The sequence below is a fragment of the Salvelinus sp. IW2-2015 genome, linkage group LG20, assembly GCF_002910315.2.
Source record: "Salvelinus sp. IW2-2015 linkage group LG20, ASM291031v2, whole genome shotgun sequence".
Classification (NCBI taxonomy): domain Eukaryota; kingdom Metazoa; phylum Chordata; class Actinopteri; order Salmoniformes; family Salmonidae; genus Salvelinus; species Salvelinus sp. IW2-2015.
In genome coordinates this window covers 15,873,193-15,894,411 of record NC_036860.1, presented here as the reverse complement: position 1 = coordinate 15,894,411, position 21,219 = coordinate 15,873,193, and the positions used below count along the sequence as shown (strand labels likewise).

Sequence of the window (21,219 nt, the reverse complement as noted above, 5' to 3'; positions counted from 1 at the left end):
AGCAGCTGTGTCAGATTTCAAAAAGGCTTTACGGCGAAAGCACACCATGTGATTATCGGAGGACAGCGCCCCGCACACAAAAGCATTAAAAACATTTTCCAACCAGGCAGGTGCGCCACGAAAGTCAGAAATAGCGATAAAATAAATGCCTTACTTTTGAAGATCTTCTTCTGTTGGCACTCCAAAAGGTCCCAATGACATCACAATGGTCCTTTTGTTCGATAAAGTCCTTCTTTATATCCCCAAAAACTCAGTTTAGCCGGCGCGCTTCATTCAATAATCCACCTGTTTCCCCTCCAAAATGCGTACAAAATGAATCCCAAACATTACCAAAAAACTTCTCCAAACAAGTCAAACAACGTTTATAATCAAACCCCAGGTACCAAAATACGTAAATAAACTATCAAATTTAAGACGAGAATCGTTATTGTCTTTACTGGAGATGCGCTCTCATCCACGCGTTTAACAGTTTTAGAAACGTTAATGTTTTCTATCCAAATCTATCAATTATATGCATATCCTAGCTTCTGGGCCTGAGTAACAGGCAGTTTACTTTGGGCACGCTTGTCAGCCAGACGTCAAAATACTGCCCCCTATCCCAAAGAGGTTAACATTCAATTACCATGAGACCGGCAGTTATTTGCTTGACAATCCTCAACTGACAAAATGTCATGACCGCCACAGCCCTAGCCACCGCACGCTGTCTCATTTTTAGGTTTACCAGCCATTGAAAACCTAGAAAACACACCTTCAATATGTACACCTTGACACATGGCCCCACGTTGGGCGCCAGTTCTATAACAGTCTGTAAACACTAAACCCAACACAGCAAAGAATAAAGGAATAAAGGAGGGAACGTATGAAAGGACATGTGTATTTTACAGATGGCAAACAAAATCAAACCAACTCCCTCTAAAACACAAATGAAAAACTAATTTGATAAAGTAATTTCCCGTTTCAGTTCCTAGTCGAGGTAAGAAGTACAATAAATCCAAATGGACAAAAATGTAATTAAGGATAGATCTTACCAGTTCAGTTGATTGGTTCAGAAAAATGATCCAAAGGAAGTCCATGAAACCAGAAACCCCAAAAGGTAAAGTAGGTCGTAGAAATAGCCATCCAAAAGATTGTATTTGAAATGGAGTGGGATAATCCACCAAAAGGAAAACTCTTCTAAATGCTCCAAGCAAAACTATAAGACAATACTCATGAGTAGGGTGACACATTTTGGGGAATATTCAGAGGTGGAAACTTTCCGTGGAAATTAACGGGAATATATGGGAATTAACGGGAGTATATGGGAATTAACGAAAATATATGCAAATTAATATTAATATTATTTAAATGTAGATGTTTTTTGCATTGGATATATTTACCATATCATATGGAGACAGAAACATAAACATTTTACCTTATCATAAGTAGACATAATTGCAAATGATTAAATCCTTCCAATAGAAATAGAAAAAACAATTTATTTACAAATTGAACTTTAATTAAATGAGTTGACTCACCACATGGGATAATTTCACTGAACAACAAAGAAAGGGAATATTGAATGATCCATTGCATCTCCCAAAAACGTTTTCAACATACATCTGTAAAATGATAGTCTAGAAACTAAAGCTTTGGTTGTCTTCCTCTCAGGCTTCCATGTCTTCTCCCTGGACCTCCTCAATGTCCACCTCATGAACATCAGACTCTGAGGCCTCATCTTCACTGTCACTTTCCAACCTTGTTGAGAATGGCTTGTTGTCAGGCTCAAAAAGCCTAAAATTCTCCCGGATGGCCACCAATTTTTCAACCCTTGTATTGGTCAGCCTGTTGCGTGCTTTGGTGTGTGTGTTCCCAAACAAGAACCAGTTGCGCTCTGAGGCGGCTGATGTTGATGAGATTTGGAGTATGATTGAGGCAACAGGGGAAAGAGCCTCATATCCACAAAGTCCCTTCCACCAGGTGGCTGATGAGATATGTTGGCACGACTGCCATATTGCATCTCCATCCCAAAGCCCCTGCTTGGAAGTGTACTTCGCCAGACTGCCAAGAACCTTGCCCTCATCCAGGCCAAGGTGGCAAGACATGGTAGTGATGACACCATAGGCCTTGTTGATCTCTGCACCAGACAGGATGCTCTTGCCAGCATACTTGGGGTCCAACATGTACGCTGCGGCAGGTATGGGCTTCAGGCAGAAGTCTTCACGCTTTTTGAGGTATTTCAGAACTGCAGTTTCCTCCGCTTGGAGCAACAGTGAAGTGGGCAGGGCAGTACGGATTTCTTCTCTGCCTGCGTACATCAAATGTATGCAAGCAGAGTCTGAACATCAGATAGGATGGCATTGTCTCCCTCAATCCGTGCAATGGCTACTGCTATAGATTTCAGGAGTTTCAGGCTGCTTACCACTCTCGCAAAATACATCATGCAGGAGGATCCTCTTGATGGTGCTGTCCATATCATTAGACTGTGATGTGGCCATTTCTTGGAGAGACTCCTTCCCCTCCAGGAGACTGTCAAACATGATGACAACACCACCCCAACGGGTGTTGCTGGGCAGCTTCAACGTGGTGCTCTTATTCTTCTCACTTTGCTTGGTGAGGTAGATTGCTGCTATAACTTGATGACCCTTCACATACCTAACCATTTCCTTGGCTCTCTTGTAGAGTGTATCCATTGTTTTCAGTGCCACAATGTCCTTGAGGAACGGATTCAATGCATGAGCAGCACAGACAATGGGTGTGATGTGAGGGTAGGACTCCTCCACTTTAGACCAAGCATCCTTCATTTCACAACATTGTCTGTCACCAGTGCAAATACCTTCTGTGGTCCAAGGTCATTGATGACTGCCTTCAGCTCATCTGCAATGTAGAGACCGGTGTGTCTGTTGTCCCTTGTAACTGTGCTCTTGTAGAATACTGGTTGAGGGGTTGAGATGATGTAGTTAATTATTCCTTGCCCACGAACATTTGACCTCCCATCAAAGATGATTACAGTACAGCCTGCTTTCTCTATGATTTGCTCAACCTTCATTTGAACTCTGTTGAACTCTGCATCCAGCAAATGAGTAGATAAAGCATGTCTGGTTGGAGAGGTGTATGCTGGGTGGAGAACATTCAGAAATCTCTTCCAATACACATTGCCTGTGAGCATCAGAGGTGAACCAGTTGCATACACAGCTCGAGCAAGACATTCATCAGCATTTCTCTAACTACGTTCCTCCATTGAGTCAAAAAAAACTTCTGATTCCAGGAGGACCACGAGCTGTTGCTACCGATAAGGTGTCTGATTCATAATTTTCACCTCGAATAGAAGTAGAGGGACTTTTGTCAGAGTTTGCTTATTGTGAGCGCCGAGGGAACTTTATGCACTTGGCCAGATGATTCTGCATCTTTGTTGCATTCTTGACATATGATTTGGCACAGTATTCGCAAATGTACACAGCTTTTCCTTCTACATTAGCTGCAGTGAAATGTCTCCACACATCAGATAGAGCCCGTGGCATTTTCCTGTAAAGATTAGGGGGAAAAAACTAAATATAAACAAATTCAATTCCATGTACAGATAAATAGTTAAGCAGTTAGATTAAACAGCTCCTTTGTAAGGTAAATGTTTTAAAATGAAACATGTATGGAAACAGAGCAGGCTCAAGCAAGCTAAAACCCACATGGTAGCAAAAACTAACTAGCAGAAATTGTTAACAAGTTAGAAATGATTTACACACACTTTGCTGTAGGCTACTATTTACTAGTTAACAAAAAATAATGTATGTCGTATAAAATATATTCACCACACCCAGTATTGTAATCATAACTTACCAGAAAGCATGTAGTCGTTGGCTCAGACAGTGTAGTAGTGTGGGCTCAATAGCATCTCATTAGTGTGCAAGATCTTGAGAATCATCTGTACATGTGATGGAAAAGTGCATTGCGCATGTGATGGAATAATGCACTGTGCATGCATAGGGTTGCAATTCCATTGAATTGGGGAAAGTTTAACCAAAATATGCCACAAGACCTAGAATTGCCTTATGTGTATCCCACGAAAAAGGTTCACTGTTAAAAGCTAAATTTTTTTTGGAATTTAATCAAAATTGGCAAAATTCCAGGGCTTAACCCCGATGGAAAATTTCAGGAAAAATTCCTTTAAATTTACCGTAAGGTTTCCGACCCTTTGCAACCTGTCATGATCGTCGTAATGATTGGACCAAGGCGCAGCGTGCGTAGAGTTCCACATATTTTAATAAATTGAAACTCACCAAACAAAACAATAAAGCACAAGAACAAACAAAACGTGAAGCTACTGGTGTGCACACAGGCCACTATCTGTAGACAAGATCCCACAACACACAATGGGGAAAATGGCTACCTAAATATGATCCCCAATCAGAGACAATGACAAACAGCTGCCTCTGATTGGGAACCATATCAGGCCACCATAGAAATACAATTCACATAGATGACCCACCCTAGACACTATCACGCCCCAACCAACAGAGAATAAACAGCTCTCTATGGTCAGGGCGTGACAGTACCCCCCCCCCCCCCAAAGGTGCGGACTCCGACCGCAAAACCTGACTCAGGCATCATCCCAGCATGACAGTTTGTTTTTCACACGTGAGAATGACTCCAGTTCTGGTGGGACACGGGAAGGCCATCCGTTCCTTTATGTACTCAACGAGTGRGCCAAATTATGGTTCTGCAGCCGACTCGTCCTCGAGTTCTTGCAGGGACACCATCRCCTGTAGAGGAGAGTAACAATGGATTTTCTTGGAGTGAACTGTACTTAGAAATCATACTGTTGTAGGCGAACTGACCACCTGTGGAGACAGAGGGGCCCGTGTCTCCTGCCAGTGGTGGACATCAYGGCTGTCAGGACTTGATGGTCTGTTCTGAGGGTGAAGGAGCGACCATAAAGGTAGCGAAGCCACCACTCACAAGCCCAGTTGCAAGCAAGAGCCTACTTTTGCATGAGAGGCGAAAGCTATGGGCTTTTCCAAGCCATCATGCACCTGAGACAGGACTGCCCCCATAGTCATAGGTTGGGCAGTTCAAGTGGAAGTGAGCCAGGGTCGGGGACGTGATGAGGGGGCGTTTCAGTTCTTCGATCACTACCTGACAGGCCGGAGTCCAGTTCTAAGGAGCATACTGCTTAAGAACCGGTGACGTAATGAAGGAGTATTCTTGTAGAAATCGCATGTAGTAGGCGGTCATACCTAGGAACGATGCCAACTGTGAAGCTGATGTTCGAGGATGGCTTGCACTTTCAACTGCAGTGAAAGATTCCAGTGAATGACACCTGGAACCCCAAAGTCTATAGCTGATGCTGAGAACTCACACCTGTCAATGTTCAGTGTGAGATGATGGTGGTTGATGCTGGTGAACACCAACTGTAGGTGCTCATCGTCAGTGGCAACGTCTGGCCAATGATCCACAATGTCATCCAAGTAGYKCACAACACCAGGGCAGCCGGKGAGGAAGGTGGTCTAGATCTTCTGAAAGCAACTTGGTGCCGAGCTCAGGCCAAAAGCCATGCGTTTATAGCGATACAGTCCAGTGTGAGTGATGAAGGCTGTTAAGTTCCTGCTCTCCGGATGAAGAGGAACCTGCATGTAGTCCTGTCGAAGGTTGAGCTTGGAGAAGAGTGTTGGAAGTGTGTCATCAGCTCCTCCTTTGTGGTTGGTGGATATTTGTGAGGCACCACTGATTTGTTGGCTGCTCGCATGTCAACGCAGGTTCTGATGCCCCCTGATTTCTTCTGAAGGATCACCAGGTTTGACACCTAGGGAGAGGCATTGATGGGTTTGATTAGATCCTCGGCCAGGAGTCGTTGGAGATCCTACTCGATGTCTTTGCGGAGGGCCAGGGGTATACAACGCAGCGGTGGAATTACAGGAGGAACCTTGGGTTCCAAAAGCGGTTTGCGTGTGAATGCAGTCAGTCATCCCAATCCACTGAACAGCTCTGGATACTGATGATGACACGGGGAGGACACCTTAAGTATCTTTGCCCCACTGTTATCCTTTAGAGAGATTTCAAGACTGACAAAAAGGTCCAGGCCCATGATGTTTGCACTCTGGCATGTGAGTGCAAATGGGAGTCCAAGGCCTTGGAACCATAACATATTGGGAGGTGGAGGAGGCCGACAAAATCTATCTTGCTCTGACCATAGCTACAGAGCGTGGTGGATGGAGGCCGCAGCAGTAAGTGCTGGAAGTACTGGTTGTATGTTGTTGAATTTAGCATAGACAGCTTGGCACCGATGTCAATGACAACGGGAATGCAGCTCTCTTCCGGGTAGAGATGGCACATATTAAAGTTGTATGGATCACTGCCTTGTGGCTGTCGTAGGCAAGTGGTTGAGCTGATGCGTCAGCGGATGTGGAGTGGCACCACTTTGCAAAATGGTTCAACTTTTGACAGCATCTGCATGTCTGGCCCTTAGCTGGGCAATCTGGAGCCCTTGTAGCGTGATGGTAGATCCACAATTTCCACAGCGCCTCTGCTGGCGCCCTTGGTGGGGCCGTGCTAGTTGTATTGAGTCTGTCACAAACATCATAGCTAGCATGTAGCTGTTGTACTGACTGCTTCCTAATGCTAGCACTTGTTGTGGGGTAAGCTTGTGTTTCAGCTATTTTAGCAGCAAATTAAATGGCTGATTCAATTCGTAGAACAAATGTGAGTGAATTAGCAAGTGTTAAATTAGCATCTTCAAGTAACAGTCTTTTTTTGTACCCGGGGTTTGGAGGTTTTTCAACCAGCTGATCTCTTATCAGTTCGTCTTGTATTGCTCCACAATTACATTGCTGTGCTAGAGCATTCAAATCAGCTACAAACTGGCTAGCTGACTCACCAGCTAGCTGACTCATGACCTCTCTGATGTCGTTTGAACAGAAGCCGTCTCAGTAGATCGTTTTCAGATTTTTWAAAAATCCGTTAAGAGCTGCTATTGTTTCTTCGTATGAGGCCGCAGGTCACAAAGTGCTGAAAATGCGGTGCCCCTCTTCTCCCGAGGCAGTGTAGGAGGATAGCACGTTTCCTGGTGCCGGCAACAGTATACAGTCCTATGGCTAGAAGGTACGTTTCAAACTAGCCTTTCCATTGCTCCCAGGGAATGAGAGCTCCTCCTGGGTGAGGCAGAAATGGGTCCAGGAGGCAGAGATATGGTGGGGATGAGGCCATCCTAGTCGCCAATGTTGTGTTGGAAGAACAAGACTTTGTTCGTTATTTGCCATCACTCTAACATGCTCACATTCCTCAGCTAGCATAACAACAACATTTAGCCAAAGTTCGGTGGCCCTTCTGGATAACAATACAGTGAGTCAACAGACCCATACAACAAACTGAGCTATATAATGAACATAACACTCTGCCTTTGCTAGCACATGTGAACGCCCTCCTGGAGCATCTTACCAGTATGCACCACGCGAAAAGCTCACACATCCCCATGTGCTACATTAGTATTACCAGCTACCACTAGTACTGGGTCTGGGCAATTGGCCTCCAGTGTATTAGATCTTAAACAGAAGATATATCTGGGTACTCTCTACTCTTGATGCCATGTGGCTGGGCCGTGATATTCAACTAGCTCTACCTAACTCATTCTTAATTATGTGTCTATGGGCTCTGGTCAAAAGTAGTGCACTATATACAGAAAAGGATGCCATTTGGGATGCAACCAGTGTTCCCCCTCCTCTGTCTCCTTTACCTGATCCAGACTGCTTCTGTCCTCTGGGCTTCTCTCAGCTGTTTAATTACTTTGTCCCTAATAAATTATGCATCTCAAATTCTCAGCTGAACACTTAATCTCTCCGCCACTCTTCTTCCCACTCCCTTCTTTTTCTAAGAAGGAACACAGCACCTTGTTAAAAACCCGACACCCATCCTCCTCTTCTCCCCCCCTCCTCCTCCTCCTCCCTCTCCTCCTCAACCCCTCCTTCTCGTTCTGCTTCTCATACCCCTCCTCTTCCCATCATCCACCTTCCCCACCTTCTCCTCCCCTCTCTTTCTATTTCTCGTCCCCCTTCTCCTTCTCCTCCTCCTCTTAAAGCCCCTGTGGCCCTGTGGAGTGTAATGAACACAGTCATGTGAGCTTGCACTTTTAAAGAGCAAAGAAAAACAAGGAGATATTCATTACAGATATTTATCATGTATATTTATGTCACTGTAAACTTCTCTCTCACGCTGAGAAGGCAAAAACAACATGGTATGTCTGTGAATGCAGCACCCTGGATGCATTCCAAAAGGAAGCCTATGGGCTTTGATCAAAAACAGTGCACAAGATAGGGAATAAGGTGCTATTAAAGACGCAGCACCCTATCTTATTGACCAATCCAAGCCTTGCTTGCTTATTTCTGTTATGGCCTTACCAGTAGCCTACTTGGTAAACAAAGATTAAGCCAAAAACGTGTARCTGTTATTAGTATTTACACTGTAATTACATGTGTATCATATAACAGTTGTCATTGCCAATCATAATATTGTATATAATATCTGATTGTTACTGGAGCTGAATTTAGACAGTCACTACACTTGCTGAAATATAGGTTAGCCGGGCAACAAACTAGCTAGCCATGGTTTTCTGGCATACTCCTGCCTGTGACATGTTAGTGATATATCTGACATGAACAGAGGTCAGCTGTCGTGTTATTGTTATTTCATCGCGGAATTGCATCTTTGTAACTGAATACTAAAAGCAAGTTACAAATCCTACAGTTTTGAGGAACTCTGACCTCATTGACCTGGGCCCATGACTTATATGGCCACTCTTACCTCTCCGGTGGCCCCATCCCACCAGTGCCTGTGCATGAAATAACCAGAGGGTAGAATAACAAGACTCTAGACTCTTCTTCTTCCACTTCCTTTTGAGAGAGGAAGCTAAGTGGATATCCCCCTCAGTTCCATACGGTTGAAAGTGATATGCTCCTGGGGAAGCAACTCTACAAACACACACTTCTTCAAACACGCACACGCGCACACACACCCCACACAAACACACATGAAAAKCCCTTTTGCACATACACACACACTTTGTGGTACATTCACAGATGTACAGTTGAAGTCGGAAGTTTACATACACTTATGTTGGAGTCATTAAAAAATGATGTCATGGCTTTAGAAACTTCTGATAGGCTAATTGAAATCATTTGAGTCAATTGGAGGTGTACCTGTGGATGTATTTCAAGGCCTACCTTCAAAGTCAGTGCCTCTTTGCTTGACATCATGGGAAAATCAAAACAAATTAGCCAAGAACTCAGAAAAATAATTGTAGACCTCCACAAGTCTGGTTCATCCTTGGGAGCAATTTCCAAATGCCTGAAGGTACCCCGTTCATCTGTACAAACAATAGTACTCAAGTATAAACACCATGGGACCACACGGCCACCATACTGCTCCGAAAGGAGACGCGCTCTGTCTCTTAGAGATGAACGTACTTTGGTGCAAAAAGTGCAAATCAATCCCAGAACAACAGATAAGGACCTTGTGAAGATGCTGGAGGAAACAGGTACAAAAGTATCTATATCCACAGTAAAACGAGTCCTATATCGACATAACCTGAAAGGCCGCTCAGCAAGGAAGAAGCCACTGCTCCAAAACCACCATAAAAAAGCCAGACTACGGTTTGCAACTGCACATGGGGACAAAGATCGTACTTTTTGTCCTCTGGTCTGAACTGTTTGGCCATAATGACCTCGTTTTTTTTTGGGGAAAAAGGGGGAGGCTTGCAAGCCGAAGAACACCATCCCAACCGTGAAGCATGGGGGTGGCAGCATCATGTTGTGGGGGTGCTTTGCTGCAGGAGAGACTGGTGCACTTCACAAAATAGATGGCATCATGAGGGAGGAAAACTATGTGGATATATTGAAGGAACATCTCAAGACATCAGTCAGGAAGTTAAAGCTTGGTCGCAAATGGGTCTTCCAAATGGACAATGACCCCAAGCATGACTTGACTTAAGGACAACAAAGTCTAATTATTGGAGTGGCCATCACAAAGCCCTGACCTCAATCCGGTAGAACATTTGTGGGCAGAACTGAAAAAGCGTGTGCGAGCAAGGAGYCCAACAAACCTGACTCAGTTACATCAGCTCTGTCATGAGGAATGGGCAAAAATTCACCCAACTTATTGTGGGAAGCTTGTGGAAGGCTACCTGAAACGTTTGACCCAACTTAAACAATTTAAAGGCAATGCTACCAAATACTAATTGAGTGTATGTAAACTTCTGACCCACTGGGAATGTGATGAAAGAAATAAAAGCTGAAATAAATCATTCTCTCTACTATTATTCTGCCATTAAATTAAAAAAAAATAAATAAAGTGGTGATCCTAACTGACCTAAGACAGGGAATTTTTACTAGGATTAAATGAAAGGAATTGTGAAAAACGGAGTTTAAATGTATTTGGCTGTATGGTGTATGTAAACTTATGACTTCAACTGTATGTGTGGTATGCAATATGCACATGTTTAATGATATTTGCCTCATTAGCATATTTTAATAGAATATTTCAACAAAAATTACATTCAACTGGTAAAAGTTCATGATTATGAGAAAAAAAGTCATATCATGGTTTGGTGCCTGGACTTAAGTTACAAAGCAATACTGACATTAACCATGAKTAATTCTAGGCATTTAGATCCTAAAGTTAACTTACAAGATAAAGCATGAACGAAGAGGTACCTACTAGGCTAGAGACCTAGAAAATGTGAAAATCATACAACCATTCTCCAAGGGACAGGATAAGATAGAGAACAGATCTTTGTTCGATTTATACCAGATCGGACTTGTTTGTATTCAAAATAAATTGTTGACCAATCCACAGACCAAACCAAAGGTAATAAAACTAAGATGTCCAATCAGATCAAACCAGCCACCTCTAGGAAGGGGGTCACATCTATGGTAGGACAATTGCATAGTGTCGTCAGAGTTCAGTTCACTCTGAACAACTACAAGTAACCACAGAGATCATACATCCATATACAGTAGATAACGTCAGATTTCTATTCAGAGGACACGTTTTAGATAGATACCAGACATGGCTGCTGTAGGATTATTCTATGACACATTCCAGTAATCAGTCCTCTGGATACCGTGGAGAGAGATATACATTTTGGCCCCTCAGAGGTGGGGCGTACTGGGGGAGGCATTGGGCATTGTCTTGAGCCATTTGCCATGTGGCCGGTGGTGACAGAGAGCCCATAAATTAGGGCCGAACCTACAAAATCCCCCCTGGACGGAAGCTGTAAATGAACAGCCTGTGTCCAATACAGGAATAAATGTCCCTCTCCACAACAGAGTACATTCTTGAGTCTTCAGTTCAGCTTGTGCACCCTAACCTCTAGTCCCTGGGCCTATGGCATGAGGAGTGTCTCCGGGGGATTGTAGACAATGCGCATTGGAGATGCAAAGGTCCCTAGGTGCACATTTCTTGAAACAAGCTCCATAAAACGTGATTCAGAAAGAAAACACCACCTGTATGTTTAACCAGTTATTAGAAAAGACAATCATGTTTGGTTTGACGTTAAGGCTCTGTGTCTTTACTGCCAGAGTGAAGCATCATATAACAATGAAAATACAACTACAGGCAATAAGCACGATATGCTATATCAAATCCCCCAAAACAGCAGAACCACAGCCAGCCGATTACTACGTGTACGGTAGAAAGAGCCGTTTAAGAGCGCTCAATTGCCCAGTGAAGGTCATTCTACCATACATGACTGACTACTAGGCACATGTGTGAATACTAACTATGTGTAGCATGAGCTAATGCAGCAGTATTACTATTTCACATGACGCACTGAACAAAAATATAAACGCAACATGTAAATTGTTGGTCCCATGTTTGATGAGCTGAAATAACAGATCCCAGAAATGTTCCARTCGCACAAAAAAACATATTTCTCTCAAATGTTGTGCACAAATTTGTTTACATCCCTGTTAGTGAGCATTTCTCCTTTGCCAGGATAATCTATCCACTTGACAGGTGTGGCATATCAAGAAGCTGATTAATCAGCATGGTCATTATACAAGTGCACCTTGTGCTGGGGACAATAAAAGGCCACTCTAGAATGTGCTGTTTTGTCACAAAACACAAGTTTTGAGGGAGCGTGCAATTTGCAGGCTGACTGCAAGAATTTCCACCACAATTGTTGCCAGAGAATTTAATGTTCATTTCTCTACCATAAGCCACATCCAAATTCGTTTTAGCATTTTAGAGAATTTGGCAGTAGGTCCTACCGGCCTCACAACCGCAGACAACGTTTAACACGGACAATTTACTTACCGTTGAGGTAGAGGCTAGTGCTCTGACTGGAATCCATGCAACACTGGAAAAGTTGTGTGAGGAGGTAGCAGGGCTGAGGGGGAGTTTGGAGTTCAGCCAGAGTGAAATTCTGATGCGCCAAAGAGAAAACAAAACACTCCCAGCCAAAGTAAAAATCCACAATTCCAACATGGATTGTCTACTTGGGGAAAACAGGGTGATGAAGGATTCGCTACTAGACATACAAAGTCATAGCATGCGTGAAAATCAATTTTAATCCAGAGGGTGTGATCAGAGAATTCATGCAATCCGCCTTGAAACTTCCTATAGAGACTTTCCACCAAGTACACAGACTTGGAGCTCGGAGCGACAAGACCAAGGGTCCTCGACCGATCATTGCAAAATGTGAACACTACCAACAAAAGGAGCTGATCAAAAGCAGGGGAATGGAGCTTAAAGGGACCAAATTCGGTCTCAATGACCAATTTCCAAGGGAGATAAACGAACTTCGTAAGAGACTGTATCCGGTACAAAGACAACAAAGGGAGGATGGTAGGCGTGCCTTTGTCATTGTGGACAAACTCTTTATAGATGGACAGCTATTACGAGACAGCTCCATAACAACGTGGCTGTACTAAATTCTACAGGGACTTCAGGTTACGAAAAAAAAGAAGGTATGGGAACTGTAAAAATATCTGAACATTATGAAGTGGATATGAACACACACGTACTCAATTACATGCTTGCTTACACATACAGACTACAGACACATACAGGCACACACCTGATCTCGCTCTCTTCTCTCACTCTCTCTTTTTTCTCTTCTCTTCCCCTCTCTCCATTGTCGAGAACTGTTTTATAATTTAATGTGTTTATTGTTTGTCGATCTTTTTTTATGTATTTGTCTACAAGTTTATATATGTTTACAACAAGCAAGGGAAAGATATCAGAATAGGGGCATTGGGGAATAATAACATATTGTACGGAATGCATTTGTACTGTAGTGAAACCGTCTCCAGAGTAATGCAAAGTCTTTTTCATGATCATGTGAAACGTCAATTACTATGGAAATGCTGGGATGTGTTTTTCAATTATGTTCAAGGTAATTATGATGCAACTATGATGGTGATATGGATTACAATTATCATCATGAATATTAAGGCTATACGCACTACATGTTACACACATAGACACTGGCAACCATGCAAATTGACAAAGTTATTATTTATTTGGACATCACACATAGACTTACTCTTATACAGACATCGTACACACTCACTATTTCACATCCAATATCATACACATCAACCTACTCAGATTTGCTACACACATAGTATCTTGTCTCAATTTTCTAACATCTGTGGCATTGGCTCACAGGCAAACAGACAAGGGAATAAAACAAATATTGCTAGAACCTATTTCTTGACTTCTAAATATCAGACATTTGAAAGCTCTAGTTTTGACCTTCATAATACCTCTGATGGCAGTAACTTTACAAGCACTAATTATGGTCAATTTAGACTGAGAATAGTATCTGGTTATGGTAAGGGGTGAAATAGCTATAGCCAGTTATAATTGTAACAGTTTAGTAGATTATGTAAAAAGAAGATCAGTTTTTACATCGCTAAAAGAAAATGAATATAACATATACTGTTTACAGGAAACTCCCTTTACATCCTTAGATGAAGTTGAATGGAAAAAGGAATGGGGTGGTGAAATAATTTTCTGTCACGGACAAAGGAACTCAAACGGTGTTTGAACACTGAATGAAGATTATGGTAAGGACTACTTTCCAAATAATATAAAAAAATGGAAAATTAACAAATCTACAGAAAGATCAGTGTGAAGGCCAAATTACAGAGGAAGAACTTTTTGAGGCTATTAAATCCTTTCAGTCTGGAAAAACACAAGGGCTTGATGGCATACCGGTAGAGGTATATCAAGTATATTTTATATACTAAAGCTCCATTGTTAGATTGTTTTAAGGAGAGGTACATCTATAATTCCATGTGTATTATGTGTATTATCATCTACATTTATGATGAGTATTTCTGTTGAATCGATGTGGCTATGCAAAATCACTGGATGTTTTTGGAACTAGTGTACGTAACGCGCCAATGTAAACTCAGATATTTTTATATAAATATGAACTTTATCAAACAAAACATACATGTATTGTGTAACATGAAGTCCTATGAGTGTCATCTGATGAAGATCATCAAAAGTTAGTGATTCATTTTATCTCTATTTGTGCTTTGTGTGATTCCTATCTTTGGCWGGAAAAACGGCTGTGTTTTTTCTGTGGCCTTGGTGGTGACCTAACATAATCGTTTGTGTAGCTTTCGCTGAAAATRCTATTTGAAATCGGACACTTTGGTGGGATTAACAACAAGATTACCTTTAAAATGGTATAAGATACATGTATGTATGAGGAATTTTAATTATGAGATTCTTTTGTTTGAATTTGGCGCCATGCACTTTCACTGGCTGTTGTCATATCGATCCCGTTAGCGGGATCTCAGCCATAACAAGTTTTAAGCATGGTTCTCAATCAGAGACAACGATAGACAGCTGCCTCTGATTGAGAACCACACCCGGCCAAACACAAAGAAATACACAACATAGAACATAGAATACCCACCCCAATCATGATTCTACAACATTATTATACAACATTATCATATTGCAAAACAAAGCAATACAATTTAAGTAGAATTGCACAATAATGGCAACAGAAATAATGTAGTTATAAGTATTTATTTAATATTAACAGTTGATTTTCCAGAGCGAAGTGAAAAACCACAAACCCATTTAAGCCAATATGAAGTAAACACATTTTTTCCCATGATCTCTTTTAACAAGTCAATCGAGAAAGCTCCTGGAAAATACACAGAATAATCAACCCATTAACTATTTGACAGATCTTACGAGGTTTTTTTGACTGGTCACAGGTCGCGCAAGCAAGTGTTTTTTCTATCCAAATATACTAATAATATGCATATATTAGCAACTGGGACTGAGTAGCAGGCCTTTTACTCTGGGCACCTTATTCATCCAAGCTACTCAATACTGCCCCCAGCCATAAGAAGTTTGAACTAACACGGAAAACTTTTAGAAAGTTGAAGTTCAATCTTGTGCTTCTCTCTGTGTGCTTATATTTCTTCTGCACTCAGCACAGCAGTCCCAGGGAGCCGTGTGGCGTTCTTGCGCATGCACGCAGCTCAGAGGGAACATTGTTTGAGAGCCTTTGGAGCTGAAGGTGAGATGCCTCTAAAAAGGTGAGATGTCCTATAAAATCACCCCCCCCCACCCAAAAAAGCATGTTTTGTTATTTGACAAATTCTTTATTTTATTTATTTATTTATTTCATTTTTTATCAGTTTTGTCAGGATTTCACCCTCAATCACACTTAATTTTTTTTATAGAAAAACAACTAAATTGGATGTTCATGAATATAAATATTTTTTGCAATTTGGGGGGAATTGTGCGCTCTGCAATTCAGCGGTTGTTGATTAAAATGATCCCGCTAAAGGGATCCGTGCGTCAAGAAGTTAATGTTATGTTTTTCATGTCCAGACGCTGTCCTGTCTTGTTTCATGTCTGTTTATTAATTACATTTTCACTCCCTGTACTCGCTCCTCACAGAATGCTGACACCACAATTTGAAGCATCAGGGAGTTTAGTTTTTTGTCTTGGTTGGTGACGTCGGGTCCAGGGCCGCTGCCAAAGGATACGGGGGTGCCTCAGCTGGCTCATCAGTTTTTCCATGCCTTAGCTGGCTCAAGAGGTTTCCTTGCCTCGGTTGGCTCAGCAGGCTCCCACCCCACGTCATGCCTCAGCCGGTTCGCCAGGCTCCCACGCCTCAGCCGGTTCGTCAGGCTCCCACGCCTCAGTTGGCTCATCAGGCTCCCATCCCACATCATGCCTCAGCCGGCTCAACAGGCTCCCATTCCACGTCATGACTCCCACGCCAGGCTCCCACGCCTCCGCCGGCTCGTCGGGCTTCCACTCTTCAGTCGGCTCTCGTTGGGCTTCCCCCTGCATTGGCTGGCCCGTCAGGCTCGCCCCTGGAGGGGGGACGACTGTCATGCCTGCTCCCGGTCCCCCTCTCTGGTGCTCAAAGGCACATCATTACGCACACCTGTCACCATCATTAACATCTGCTAACCATGTGTATGTGAAAAATAAAATTTGGTTTGTTTTGATCATTACGCACATCAGCGCAATATTGGACTCACCTGGACTCCTTCACTATGTTGATTGCCCCCTTTATGTCTGTCTGTTCCTCAGTTTGTTCCCCGTGTCAGCATTAACCAGACGCTGTCCTGTCCTGTTTCATGTCTGTTTATTAATTAATTGTTCACTCCCTGTACTTGCTTCTCGTCTCCAAGCATCTGTCCTTACAAAGGCAAACTTTGAATGGTTGATATCCCATGCTTATATGTGCTGTGTGTGCAATAGCCTGGGGACAACAATACAGCAAGAAACATTTAACATGCTGATAGAAATTAGGTCAAACTGAATAAAGATTCCCTACATTAAAGTCCCTGGCCACTAGGAGCGCCGCCTCTGGACAAGTGTTTTCCTGTTTGCTTATGGCATTATACAGCTCATTGAGTGTGGTTTTAGTGCCAGCATCGGTCTGTGATGGTACATAGACAGATACGAAAAATATGGATGAAAACTCTCTCGGTAGATAGTGTGGTCTACAGCTTATCATGAGATACTCTACCTCAGGCGAGCAAAACATCGAGCCTTCCTTAGATATTGTGCACCAGCTGTTGTTTACAAATATACATAGGCCCCCGCCCCGTGTCTTACCAGAGGCTGCTGTTCTATCCTGCCGATACAGTGTTTAACCTGCCAGCTGCATGTTATTAATGTCGTTGTTCAGCCACGACCCGGTGAAACATAAGATATTACAGTTTTTAATGTCCCATTGGTAGGATATACAGTGGGGAGAACAAGTATTTGATACACTGCCGATTTTGCAGGTTTTCCTACTTACAAAGCATGTAGAGGTCTGTAATTTTGATCATAGGTACACTTCAACTGTGAGAGACGGAATCTAAAACAAAAATCCAGAAAATCACATTGTATGATTTTTAAGTAATTAATTTGCATTTTTTTGCATGACATAAGTATTTGATACATCAGAAAAGCAGAACTTAATATTTGGTACAGAAACCTTTGTTTGCAATTACAGAGATCATACGTTTCCTGTAGTTCTTGACCAGGTTTGCACACACTGCAGCAGGGATTATATTTTTTAAATTATAATTGGATTGAAATACATAAAATAAAGTGCAAAAATCTATTAAACTCAAAAACAACACTTTGTTTAAGGAAGAAGTAACATGCAGTGAAAACAAATATTAAACTAAACTAAAGTCCACTCCCGCCCGGATGAAAATTGACAAACTGGCAATGTCAGAAATGTCGGTGCTCTCATCAACAGCCAAGGAATATGCCAATGAAATCTTTACCCTTTTCACAAGCTGCTCTTTTAAGATTATGGGACAACCTGGTCTACTCTCTCGGCAGAATTGGCTGTTTCTGCTCAGACTCACATTTTAAAAGAGTTGCCTTTTCTGGGCCAAAACTTCGTCACAAACTCTTAATCATGCAAGATTTTTCATAAATCCCCCTCCGTAAATGGCCGCTGATTCTTAGCGATCTCTTCTGCCAAAATAAAACTGGCCTCTGACAGCAGCCCTGGCCCTTGTGAATTTGGCTTTCTCCTTTTTTGGAACAGAGCTGTCGAGGGGGGGGGGGGGGGGGGTGATTGAGCCTCGTTTTTAATTCCTCTGCCTTTTGTGCTAGTTCCATGTCCATATTCTTGCTTTTGTCGCGTGTTTCGCTTTCATCAATTTCGTCTCAGATTATACTCTTTCCAGTACCGCCCACACTTTCACACAGACTTTCACACTTTCACACTTTCACACACTCTTCCACACAGAAGACACACAGGTTTTCAGTACCTCCGGTGAACAGTATACTCCGACTACCCCTTGTTTGGAAACACCCCTGTTCTCAGTGTCCACCATTCCGTTTTGCCTTTGATGGCGTATCTGAAAGTTAATTTTTACTGTGATGCCCTGACGACTGCTGCCAATCAAATATTGAAATGAAGCCAAGCTACTGCTCGTGCCTCACCGTTGCATTAGTGGGAATGTAGTTATTGGGCGTGTAAAAGATCTGCGGGCGCCGGCTTGCTTTCGGTCCTGCGGGCCGGTTCTAATAATAAATCAAATCATCCCAGGGGCCGTTAAAAAACCTTCTCGCGGGCGGATGTGGCCCGGGCCTTGACTCTGACATATGTGCTGGTAGAGATCATACTGTTTCCAGAAGGTGTCAAAGTTATTATAAAGGGGATCAAACTGACGCTACAAATATTTCGCCAGATGTGTAATGCAGATAGCTGCCTGAATCTTTCACATCCCTAGCCCAACGATGGTACAAGGACAGGAAATAAGGATTGGGCTGATTTCTGGAATACTTCAGTGCCAGAGCACAAGTTCTTTAAAATCATTTTTAGAAGTTCCCCGAGCTAGCTACTCCGATTCGTTGACTCCCACAGTGGACTACGACAGGTCTAGCTCCGCGTCATGGCAATCATGCCACAGCTACTCCGTTTTTTCCCAAAGATGTACGGTCTTGGTTTGTTTTCTCCCAGGTTTGGATTTCTATATTTCTTTATGGTCATTACCCCATTATTTTTCACACTGTTTAATAGAAATGCCAACCAAATTGGATTTTCTGTAGTCACACAATGCCTGTAAAGCAAGAGTCAGATAGGACCGGCCTCTATGAACTTTTGAAGACGTTCTCTGCACACAGGAAAAAATTCTCTGCGAAGGCGGAACGCAAACTCTAGCGTACTTAGGAATATATTTTTTTTCACGTGTCTCCTCCTGCTCAACTTCCGGTCCCTTAACGTCACAATTCTCGATCCCGAACGAATACTTTCACTTCCGATCGCACCACTGCGCACGCGTGAATCTAACTCTTGACAATTAATGATATCCACTATGTTACCCTTCTCCATGTTTCTTCTCGATATATAGCTATGAGCTCACAACTCATCGATTCGCCACCTCGACCAACTGGGGACTCACATATATGGCGGCCCAGCTTCCTGCAGATTAACGCCAGAAACACGCCCATATTATCCAGAGCCCATGAAATGACAATGTAGTCACATTCAATACAGACCACTTACTGTAAGTCATTCGCGGCTCTGATGACATCTACTCATATCTGCCTGCCACACAGATCACGCTTCTGTCTCCTATAAGAACCTCCCCAATATGTCACTCTGTATACAGTTGCTTGCGCGTCAACTTCCGTGTCTCCTATCTACTCGTGAAGCACAGCTCATCTATCCCACGCTGTCCTACCGCTTCCGAGACGGAGCTGTACCCTAGCATGTATAGCCCTCAGCGCCCACCCTAGACCGCGGCATATTACTCACCGCTTGATTGGACAAAGAAAAATCTTAAATGAGTCGGACGGGAAGGATATACTCATCCCAGTCCTTCGCTGGAGAAATAAAACTGGAGATATCGTGGAAAGAGATTGGGGTGCCTTGTCAGGCGACGAGTGGCTATGACTCGCTCTCTTTGCCATCCGTACTGTTAGCTAACGTTCAATCGCTGGAAAAATAAATGGGACGAATTGAAAGCACGTACAGTGGGAGAACAAGTATTTGATACACTGCCGATTTTGCAGGTTTTCCCACTTTACAAAGCATGTAGAGGTCTGTAATTTTTATCATAGGTACACTTCAACTGTGAGAGACGGGAATCCTGAAAATCACATTGTATGATTTTTAAACTAATTAATTTGCATTTATTGCATGACATAAGTATTTGATCACCTACCAACCAGTAAGATTCCGTCTCTCACAGACCTGTTAGTTTTTCTTTAAGAACCCTCCTGTTCTCCACTCATTACCTGTATTAACTGCCACCTGTTTGAATCTCTTGTTACCTGTATAAAAGACACCTGTCCACACACTCAATCAAACAGACTCCACCTCTCCACAATGGCCAAGACCAGAGAGCTGTGTAAGGACATCAGGGATAAATTGTAGACCTGCACAAGGCTGGGATGGGCTACAGGACAATAGGCAAGCAGCTTGGGGAGAAGGCAACAACTGTTGGGCAATTATTAGAAAATGAAGAAGTTGAAGATGACGGTCATCACCCTCGGTCTGTGGCTCCATGCAAGATCTCACCTCGTGGGGCATCAATGATCATGAGGAAGGTGAGGGATCAGCCCAGAACTACCCGCAGGACCTGGTCAATGACCTGAAGAGAGCTGGGACCACAGTCTCAAAGAAAACCATTAGTAACACACTACGCCGTCCATGGATTAAAATCCTGCAGTGTACACAAGGTCCCCCTGCTCAAGCCAGCGCATGTCCAGGCCCGTCTGAAGTTTGCCAATGACCATCTGGATGATCCAGAGGAGGAATGGGGAAGGTCATGTGGTCTGATGAGACAAAAAAAGAGCTTTTTGGTCTAAACTCCACTCGCCGTGTTTGGAAGAAGAAGAAGGATGAGTACAACCCAAGAACACCATCCCAACCGTGAAGCATGGAGGTGGAAACATCATTCTTGGGGGATGCTTTCTGCAAAGGGACAGGACGACTACACCGTATTGAGGGGAGGATGGATGGGGCCATGTATCGCCGAGATCTTGGCCAACAACCTCCTTCCCTCAGTAAGAGCATTGAAGATGGGTCGTAGCTGGGTCTTCCAGCATGACAACGACCCGAACACACACGCCAGGGCAACTAAGGAGTGGCTCCGTAGAAGCATCTCAAGGTCCTGAGTGGCCTAGCCAGTCTCCAGATCTGAACCAATAGAAAATCTTTGGAGGGAGCTGAAAGTCCGTATTGCCCAGCGACAGCCCCGAAACCTGAAGGATCTGGAGAAGGTCTGTAGGAGGAGTGGGCCAAAA

At 43.1% G+C, this 21,219-nt stretch overlaps 1 long non-coding RNA gene across 3 annotated transcripts; it reads left to right on the top strand.

The window, feature by feature from the left end:
* The first annotated feature begins 12,435 nt into the window (after nucleotides 1-12,435).
* Nucleotides 12,436-16,783, top strand: LOC111980165 (uncharacterized). Of its 3 annotated transcripts, none has more exons than XR_011473731.1 (4): nucleotides 12,436-12,926; nucleotides 13,935-14,030; nucleotides 15,431-15,530; nucleotides 15,898-16,783. It is a non-coding gene; the product is annotated as an uncharacterized lncRNA (long non-coding RNA). The 3 variants fall into 3 exon arrangements; XR_002879408.2 differs by having other exon boundaries at nucleotides 15,426-15,530; XR_011473730.1 differs by having other exon boundaries at nucleotides 13,913-14,030; nucleotides 15,426-15,530.
* The last annotated feature ends 4,436 nt before the right edge of the window (nucleotides 16,784-21,219 follow it).